This window comes from Syngnathus floridae, chromosome 7, assembly GCF_059516105.1.
Source record: "Syngnathus floridae isolate MCC-2025c chromosome 7, RoL_Sflo_1.0, whole genome shotgun sequence".
Classification (NCBI taxonomy): Eukaryota; Metazoa; Chordata; class Actinopteri; order Syngnathiformes; family Syngnathidae; genus Syngnathus; species Syngnathus floridae.
This window is the reverse complement of record NC_142419.1, coordinates 11452149-11462500: the sequence shown is the minus strand read 5'-3', so window position 1 is coordinate 11462500 and position 10352 is coordinate 11452149. Positions and strand designations below refer to the sequence as shown.

At 39.6% G+C, this 10352-nt stretch overlaps 1 protein-coding gene across 1 annotated transcript in view; it reads right to left on the bottom strand.

Annotated features, from left to right (window-relative positions):
* ecel1 (endothelin converting enzyme-like 1) overlaps positions 1 to 10352 on the bottom strand; it is an 82347-nt gene that overhangs the window by 52101 nt on the left and 19894 nt on the right. The window lies entirely within an intron of this gene.

Below are 10352 nucleotides of genomic sequence, written 5' to 3'. Positions count from 1 at the left end.
CCGAGGGACAGTGTGTGTATTTTGACCACTCCACTCGGCTGTGTTATGTCAGACCTAACTTTAATTCAGAGCCCATTTTCAGTCCATTACACTGGCTCACCGGGACACTGAAGCAAATTACAACTATCTCTACTCCACTGATTTCATCGTGAAAATTTAAATTGGCCTCCCCGCACCCTGCCTGTCATACATACGGTCTTATATTCCCAAGCACAAACAAAATTTGTGGGACTTACAGGTATCTGCACTTACATCTGAAGGTACTATATCTAAATGTGCTGCAACTCTCGAATAAAATGAGCAGCCAGTGTGAAAATTTATGAATACTGGTAAAAACAATATGCAGCAGAATTAACAAGAAAATCTTGCTGCATTAGTCTACCCTTTCACTTTCAGCATGGCTAATCCATTGTGGAATGGCATCCTGACCACGATTGTGTTTAGTTCACTCTGCTGATAAAAGTGTGCGTGTTGGTGTATTCGTGTGTGTGCGTGCGTCCATGTTGGGTAATTTACACAATTTACACAGCAGGGATTGCCTTTGATAATGTAAAAGAGAGAACGGCTAGTCATTTATTTAATACAGCTTCACAGTAGGTTTCATCCCACACTGTTTCCCATACAAAATCAAAAGCGGTAAGAGAAAGTGGACACAGTATGTGGAAAGTGGACAGGAAAGGAATAGATGTACTAATGTTGGAGCCATAAGTCCTCGCTGGTGATAATCACAGCCGTAAAAATGGATAATTGCACTGCTTTCTTCGTAAAGACAACCGACTGTGAGAAGAGAAGAGAGCTGATATTTGTGGTAGCTTACTGTAATTGTGGTTGACAATTGCTATTCATTTTTACACGCATTCTCCTCAGCATGTGAATCCATTCTTTTGAGGGGGCAAATTGTGCACTTACTCTAATGAGATTGCATGATTTTGAATAATATCTCCTTTCATGTCTGTATTTGTGGGCTTGTGTGCAATGTATTTGGACGTGTTTTGCAAAGTACGATGACAGGTACTAGCAGAAGCAGTTTTGAAGAAAAACAAGTGTGTTTTGGTTCACTAAGAATTCAAACTAAAAGCATCTTACGCTCTGCTTCCATTATCACACTTTTGTCAGTGTCAAAACCTCTCCACCTTTATGTTTACTGCATGTGCAACTCTATATTTATTACTGTTTTAATTTAGTGTTTCAGCTGCAGTTATGAAATACGCTATATAGACAAAATAAGTTGTATTGTATTGTACTCTTTTGTTGTGACACTATATAGATAAAATAAGTTGTATTGTATTGTACTCTTTTGTTGAGACTGTGTTTCAAAATTCCAAAGTGTCAATTTCAAAATGTTTGGCAAGTTTGCACATCCCTGTATGACAGTATTATAGTGATGATTGTATGTTCAGCTCTCTACATAATTGTGTAACTGTTGGTTTTCAATATTCCACACCACGAGACACCCTAAAGTGCTTCAGGACATTCTGCATCATGCGACATTGTATGATAATTAGTACTGCACTACTACTGGTCATTATCGTGCAACGATTCATCATCTGCAAAATTGTCACTGTATTGAAATTATTGCATTACTGGTTAATTTGTTTTTGCTTGATGACTCTCCTCATCATTTGCACAGCTGTCACTGTTTGTTACAACAGCACTGATTACATTACGTAAAGACTCTGTACTTGTATTTTTTTAATTGTTGCTTGTTCATGCAACATTAGTGCGGCTCGTACTACTGGAAACAAAATTTCTTGTGTCTTCTTACATACCTTAGTTTCTTATTGACGATTGATTATAGAATAGTGTAGGTTAGTCAAAAATGCTGAAAAACACGACGGTACTTTCCGCATCATAAGGCACCTCTGTCAAGTTTTTTTGGTTTATCATAAATCATAGCATGCATGCGCCCTATAATGTGGTGCGCCCTATGTGTGGATTTAGCAAAGAAAAGCCCCCGAAATCGAGTCTGAGCTTTATAACCCGACTCACCTTACGGTACGGAAAATACGGTTACTTCATTTACATGCATTTTACTGAGTAAAGTAAGTATTTGGTCCCCCACAACTTAGCCAGAATTCTGGCTTGGCCACATTCTAATCAAATAGATATTTCACTCCATAAAATATATAATGACATCTAGTAATCACACTGTGAAGAAGAACAAAAACAGAGATCAACTTGTAAGGAATGACAATAGCACAGGAGGAAAACAAGAGTCGTGTGTGGTGTGGGGACCTGATGTGAAAAAAAAAGCTGCTTTAACAGTGGGAAAACTTTGTCATTTGCACTTGTGGCACAAAGAGACTCAGGGTAACATGCTGGGCCATTCATTCTGCTGGCAAAAGTCAAAGCTGGAATCCCACTGAGCAACGGGGAGGTCGGTTACACAAAATAGTTCCCTCTCCCGGGAATACTAATGTTTTCACATAACACTATTTCTTCGCCACATATTGTGGATTGTGGAGGATTGTGTCAGGAAGGGAATCAAAGATAAAACTTAGTCACAATAAAATATTCAAATTAAAACGTTGATTTCCATTGGTTGGGGCCCGGGTTAACAATGACTGCCAACCATGCTGTTGATGTACAAAGTACAGGCTGTTGGTAAAACAAAAACAAGAGTAGATTGGTAAGGGGACAAGAGAAGGGGAAGATTAGGAGTGTTGGACAGAGTTGTAGGCACAAAAGAGCTGGCTGGTATGCTGCAGAAAAGGAGTGCAGACCATTTGGCAATGAGCTGGAGGAGAAAGCGATTCTGTTGCCTTTCCGATGTATCGAGAGTAATCTTAGAGGGGAGAGATTGGTGATTTGAGCAGATCTGATTGGGCACATGGGTGAAGAGAAGAGCTCATTAGTAGGTGAAGGGCAGTCGTGGTTTATTAATTTAGAGGGACAAAAGGTGTTTTGCATAGAGGATGCATGGAAAAAAACAATGATGATTGGGTTGGATACAGCAACACTGATTAGGGACATAGGTGGAAAGGCGCTTGATTTATCCTCTCATCCATTGGCCACAACCTTAAACACTAAATGAATGTTACGCATAAACTCGAGGACAGAACCTGCCTCTTTCCAACTCTCCGGTTAACCACCATGAGGAAATGTGTTTTTCCTTCTTTTTTTCTTTTTGGAAGGTTTTCTAACTCTATCCTTGAAATGCCGTGTTTTAAAATCAGCAACCCTGCTACTGGCTTGACCTAAATAGACATCGTTGACTTGTTTAGAAAAAAATATGGTAAAAACATTCGAGGGTGTCTTAAACTATTTTGAGTCTGTGATGCTGAGATGCGAGAAGTGTAAATGGTTTATACCTGCATGCAGCCTACAGGAACTGACTGCATTCCGAGTGAGAAGAGCAGAGGCCCTGGCCTCCAAATCTCATTTGGCTATGGGACATGAGGGGTGATTTTCTGATAGGGGCAAACGTGAGATGGAGAGGAGTGGGTGGACGAGAGCATGAGGGTTATGACGGAGCTGAGGAGAAAAAGAAAGCTATGGAAGGAAATTGCAGGGGGGAAATGAATGACGGGAAGTGTGGGGGTATAAAAGCAAGCGGTAGAAGAGTCAGTGAAGAAGCCAAGAGTCTGATAACAAGAGGCATCATCTTGGATGGATTGAAAGAGTAAATAGAGGTGAAGGATGGCTAAGAAGGAAAATAGTGGCTTGTTTCTCAGGACAGGCAGCGAGATGTGGCACACTGTGTGCAAAAAGGTGAACGAAAGAGTTTCTTGTCACAGAGAAAAGTAGGGGAAGGAATTATGTGGAAAGAATCGGAGAGAATGTAGTGTGAAGAAAAAGATAGGAAGTGGCGAATGGGAGAAGAAAGTGTATTAGGGACGAGAAGACTGAGAAGTGTGTCTGTGTGTGTGGGTGCGTGCACACAACCGTAACTGATTTGGCCGAAGCATTCGTAAAAGGTTCGTCTAATACAGTGGGTGGCAAGGAGATCGGAGGGAAGAAGCCTGAAGGAAACACACTTTCAGAAAAAGGAAGAGAAGATGACTAGAAAGGAGTTAGGTGAAAAAGATCCGGAGTTTCAAGTGGTGGAAAGGAGACAAACTTTCTGTAGTTTAACTACCACTTGAAAATACTGTATTTATTTATTTTATTTATTTATTTATTTATTTAATCTGGTGTTTTTTTTTTTTTTCAGCGTATTGTCACACATTCCCATAGACACCACGTTGTACAGTTCCATGGTTTGGGTAAGAAAGTAATTAAGATCATTCAAATCAACCTGCCAAATGAATGAATAAGGTTTCATTATATTCTGCATAATGATGACCCAAGGATGGATTTGGGATAGAGAAACACACAGAATGCACTCTACTGAAGGTAGTGTGGTCCTTTGTACAACTTCATCTGATGCGTATTGCCGTTTTGCTTTCTCTCACACCCCTATTCCAGCCTGGGCTGTCCCTGACTCAGTGCCAGAGTCCACATTTGAGCGGGCGATGCTTGTGTAAAAGACAAACTGCCTGATATTGGCTTGGACCAGACTAAGATGAAGGAGGATCCATGTATAAAGTGGATAAAAAAAAGTGGGGTTAAGACAAATGGAAGAAATGCTCCAGGGGGAGTTGTAAAATGTGCCAGCACATTGATTTACAACTCAAATGATGTCTGCTTGTAGTGAAGTGATGCATCCCGGTTTAAGTGTGCATAAATAATCATGGCCGACAGTGTCCAGTAATGTATGGTCCTGGCCTAACAAGGTTAGTGAGGCTGTTTGTGGTAGCACAAAACAAGCATCAAAACCATTACAAGTGACACTGAGGATTAAGAGTGCATTGATGAACAGACATGGCTCCTGATATGGCTGAATTTATTTTTTAAATGACTGTCTCTTGAGGTTAACTTTTACTATTAACTAACAACTGGAAAACATTGAATCATCAATTGTCATTTAAGAACAAATGTAGAATTAACAATTAGCCATCATTCAATGAAAGTTAGATAAGTGGAAAATTAGAAGATACCTTACTGGTTTATGTTTGATCTCATCTACATTGGACATCAGTGTCTGTTTCCATTCTAAAAGGACATTTCACGATTGCAGTGTGCCATGTTAACATTAACATTCAAAATGGTGAGGAGCGTGTAAAAGGCAATGTCTCAGTTCTATCTACCGTATTTTCCGCACTATAAGGCGCACCGGATTATAAGGCGCATAGAATAAATAACTCAACGTTGCTCAAACGTTAATGCAATCACAATATAGTAACACTCGAAATAGTGAAAACAATAACAATATATCAATAACTCAACGTTGCTCAAAGGGTAATATCACAACAAAATAAAGACGTAAAGCTTACTTTAATAAGTTAGTTCTCATCCACAAATCCATATTGGTCCATATATAAGGCGCACCGGATTATAAAGCGCAATGTCGACTTTTGAGAAAATTTGAGGTTTTTAGGTGCGCCTTATAGTGCGGAAAATACGGGATGTTATTACCCACACCTATAGAGAGAGGTAGGAATTTTACCAAAGTTTGCTGGTCCATCACTAGCATTCATCAGCAGCCTTGGCACCAATCCATTATAGTCGAATCTGATAAAGCGAATGGGTGTTGTCGTCAGGATGCCAGCAGATAAATAGTTTTATTTGACTGGTTGCATTATTACATATTAACATCGGGCTATTGTCTTGGAGTTTTGAAAGACAGCACACATTGGGATGGGGTGAAGGAAAGAAAGATGGGAATGTAAGAGCAAATTGAAACCGCAGGGATGAATGACAGATAACAGGATGGTAAAAAACGACACCATCAGTCAGAGAATTAACAGGCCACGCCGAAGCAAAATGGCAAGCAGTCTGTTAAACACAGGCTTTTTGTCAGCCGCCACTGCCAGAAAGCTACTCTCCTGTTTGTTTGTGTCAAGGCTGATATGCGGCAGACTGAGGGAGGGAAGAGAGGGACAACGAGATGATAATTGGCTCAATAATCAACCTGGCTAAAATGCTTTCAGATTACTTTGTATTATCGATTTACACATGCTTCACTTTGCTTCGTTTTTCTGCTATTTTCTCTCTTTACATTGTATTTTTTTTAAAGCTGGTTTTGCGATTTTCTTTCTTTCAATTGTATTTTTTTCCTTCGCAGCTCCATTATGGTCAGGTGACAGCATCTTGTGTGCAATGTAAGTGTCTTGCTTTCTACACAATGACAACAACGTTTGTGATTTCATGGCGTTTTCTAAGGGGACCTTTTGAAATCTAGTAATTGTTGTCCCACTTGTTGTTCCACTTTATACACACACACACACACACAGACACGCACGCACACGCACGCACACACACACACCGTCTTTCCCAGACGTAAGCCGCTACTTTTTGCACGAGCTTTGAACCCTGCGACTTGCAGCCCGGTCCGGTCTATGGATTTTTCGAGATTTTTGAGGTGTCTAATACGCTTATACACTCGTCAGACAAATAGTGTCGCACAACTGACACGCGATGAAGACGGACATAACTAGAGAAAGGAAGTTGGGCTCCCCTCACAGTGATATTGAGTATGGGTAGTTTGGAATTTAGATTTCTAGAGGAAACAAAAAGCCTTCTTTAGTTAGTAAATGCATTTTCTGTAGTAAAATGTAATGGATTGTTTTCACTGTTTAAAATAATTTTAATCATTAGTCTTCAGTTTATAATTCGACATTAGGAGTGGTGGGAGCTGCACAGACTGTAAACTAATCTCCAAGTGTTGTACTGTGTCTCTCTTTGCTCTTCTTCTGATTGAGCTATTTAGCCAGCCATTCCACCCTATTAATAAACTGTGTGTGTCAGGCTAAATTGATTCACTGAAGTAAATGATTTGATGAGGGGTCAGTCCACAAATCTTCCTGTATTAATGTGAAGCTAATGACAAATGACAACAGGATCAAGAGAAACACCTGACAACCAAGATCCTTCTTCAAGGTTATAAAAGTTGGTTCAGTGAACAAAACTTTTACATTTATTTAACTAAAGTCAGTGTGACATTTAACACCATAACAGTAAATATCAAATCAAGATTTGACATTGTTTAATTAAAGCATATATGCAGTCTTGTTTTGAGAACATTTGCACAAATAAATCAAAGAGCTCCCATTTACTAACTTAAAAACCAATGACTGATAAGGAATAAATAAATAAATATATAAATAAATAAATACATCCATAAATAAAAGCTGGATGTTAAATACTTTTCAGTATTAAATAAGGATGAATGCGTTTACTATATGAATTAAACATTAGGCGGCATGGTGACGCACTCGTGAGCACGTCCGCCTCACAGTTAGGAGGGTGCGGTGTGGAGTTTGCATGTTCTCCCCGTGTCCACGTGGGTTTTCTCCAGGCACTCCAGTTTCCTCCCACATCCCAAAAACATGCTTGGTAGGCCGATTGAGCACTCCAAATTGCCCCTAGGTGAGACTGCTAGTTCGTCTGTGTGCCCTATGACTGGCTGGCAACCAATTGAGGGTGGAGTCTGCCTTTTGCCCGATATCACAAGGGATAGGCTCTAGCACCCTCCGTGACCCTGAACAGGATAAGCGGTGTTGAAAATAGATGGATGGATGAAATCTGTGTGGTGCTCTATCAGACCATTGCATTTTCTGCGAATCATGTGTGGTCAGTGATGCACAAAGACACAGTTGGATTTCAAAGGGAGGTTAACAGGTGAATGAGAAGAACATAAGAGAGATGGGAAATGGATGAGAAGATCGTATTTCTTTTGCGCACTGGCACTTGGACTGTGTGACCTCAGTCAAGCCTCATGAACACAACCATTCATCTACTTGATACGAGGAATAGCAGCCACTGAAGCATAAAATCCCTCTGCTGCAAGTATGGCTATGCATGACAATCAAAGTGGCTCCAGTTAAAGGTTGGCTAATTTAAATTGTTTTGTTTTCACTTTTATTCACTGACTTTAATGTGGCTATTTTATGAATAAGAAATATCAGACCGTGATAGCAAGCACTCCACCATAGTTAAACCTTCATGCGTGGACAATACGGTGATCGTCATTGGTGTGTAGGCAGAGTGTACATTTATAAAAGTTGTGATTCATGACTGGTCTTCCCAAAACTCCTTGGGATGTTGAAGCTTTTTCTATTATGCCAACATTATGGGCCCGATTCACTAAGATTCCAAATAGTCATCGCTAAATTGTGTGGTCAAAAATCACAAATATTGGGAATATCTTTTTGGGAGAAACTCTAAAATGGTGGTACTTCACTTAAAAATCTGGCCTGCAGAGATACTGAACAAAACATATTTAATTGACGCACAGATCACACACAATCAACCTAAATGTCATCAAAAAGCCCCCAAAGTGAGAAGCAACACACATGAAAAGCAATGACGGAAGAAGCAGTAGAAAATGGTGAAAAGAAGTTCATTTAGAACTGAGAAATGTGAGACTTGCACGAGTGGTCTTACTTCTCTAACAAATGACGTGTGGAAAGGCGTCACTTCGCATTTTCGAAGCCATTTTTTTTTCTTGCATCGTTAACAACTACATAAAACCAGATTTGACAAAAAAAGATATTTAAGTTGGTATTAATCATGTCCTCGTCTGTGCATTCGCCCAGTGGCCACTGCCTGGCTATTGAATCCAAAAGTTTTATGGCTTATTTGCAGGTCCACGTCTGGTAAAAAAAAAAAAAAAAAATGGACTGATGCGAGAGGAATGTGTTGAAGTTGAATTTGCCGGTTTGTGACGTAATATCTGAGGAACAACACATGTCGCAACCAGAGTGTGAAGTTTAACACCTGTGATTTCCTGTCTGAAAGCCTTCAGTCTTGTTTGTGGACAAGCACACATTCTGGGTAATAATTTTCTTTGATGGATCCTGTTTGAAAGGGACAGGCAGATAAATCTCTGCTCAATAGATATGCATTTGGTGTGCCTACTTAGCATAGGGAATTCAGAGTGAACGTGATTGTTGACTATTTTTCAATCATTATACACCTTGATGGAAACCTGTCCTAAAAGAACGCCTAAAGCATGTTGAGCCCAACCCAAGCGAGGCAGTACAAATGCCAAAATTGGATGACAAAATAAAGTGTTTGAAACACACAACAACATGATAGAAAATCAAGGACACAACATAAATATTCGCTTTACCCAGGCACAGTGCAAAAAAATAATACACAACAAAGCCTCTCTGTTTATGTCATTAGCTTTTCTATAATGCCAACAGAAAATTGATCAAGTGCTGGTTATTCATCAAGTGTTGGCATAATTAATAAAATTTGTACTCAAAAAATTCATCGTGCTACTCTGGTAACAGAAATACATAAACAGAAACAGCAGAAATGAAATAGAAATTGAATAGAAATACAATATTTCCTATTCTGGCATCTTGGTCATAACCACATGGATGGTTTGTAAGCTTTGGCCTTCCACAGGACTCAAGTCAGTGCCTTGTTCTGCCATTTCAAAGACTTTTAGCCAATTCTGATTTTGGTTTGTGAAATCCATTTTTTTTTTTTTTTGTCGACAACATTTTCAGACCTTTTTCCTCAATTGTCACTCCTTGTTTTGGTTTTTCGCACCTCCTGAAGTACTATGGATTTGCTTTAAGAAAGGTTTTATACAAAAACTGGCCTGGCTTTACTGTACAGACCATTTATAAGGTAGTGGACGCACGCCAAATAAATATTTCCACAAGTTCACCACACCATCAAGTGCTGCTTTTGAAACGCTAAGGTTTTTACAAGAAAATTCAGTGCACCTTTTCTTATCTTTTCATTTTAATGTAGCATTTCACCCTCCCATGCACAGAATGGGAAGAATGATAATTAGACCATGCCATACATGGAATTTATTCCCATATGTCCTTTTTAGTTCAAGTAAATCTCCCAGAAATCTCTGCTATCACTGCCTGTTTCACAATAATCCAAATAATCAGCCAGCATAATGTGAACAAGTTGGTTACTAGCTCTTGACATCGCTAAATTAGATGGCATGTGTGAGCCTAAATTGGAGTTTTATACAACAGGTTGGCTGGTCAGCAGGGGGAGCTCTGCTGCTCAAAGACACTGATTTATTGGACAATTTCACAGCAGTGTCTGCAGTAATGGGACAGGATAAATGGCTGACCCCTCAGTGACTGAGCTACCTCCAGGGGAAGTGCCACACACTGTGAATTCGTGTGTTTGTGTATGTCAATTCTTTTTGGAAGTGTGTCTCTGTGCTATATCTATTCCTTTTCATAGAGTGTGTCTTCAGGGTGTTCCCCCTCAGGTTGTTGTGAGGTTTTTTGTTCCTCCATTTCTCCATCTGTATACTTCATATAACCTCCCCCAATGCACATGAAAAATATATCTTCCCTTCACCATTCTTCCTCCATTCTATTATA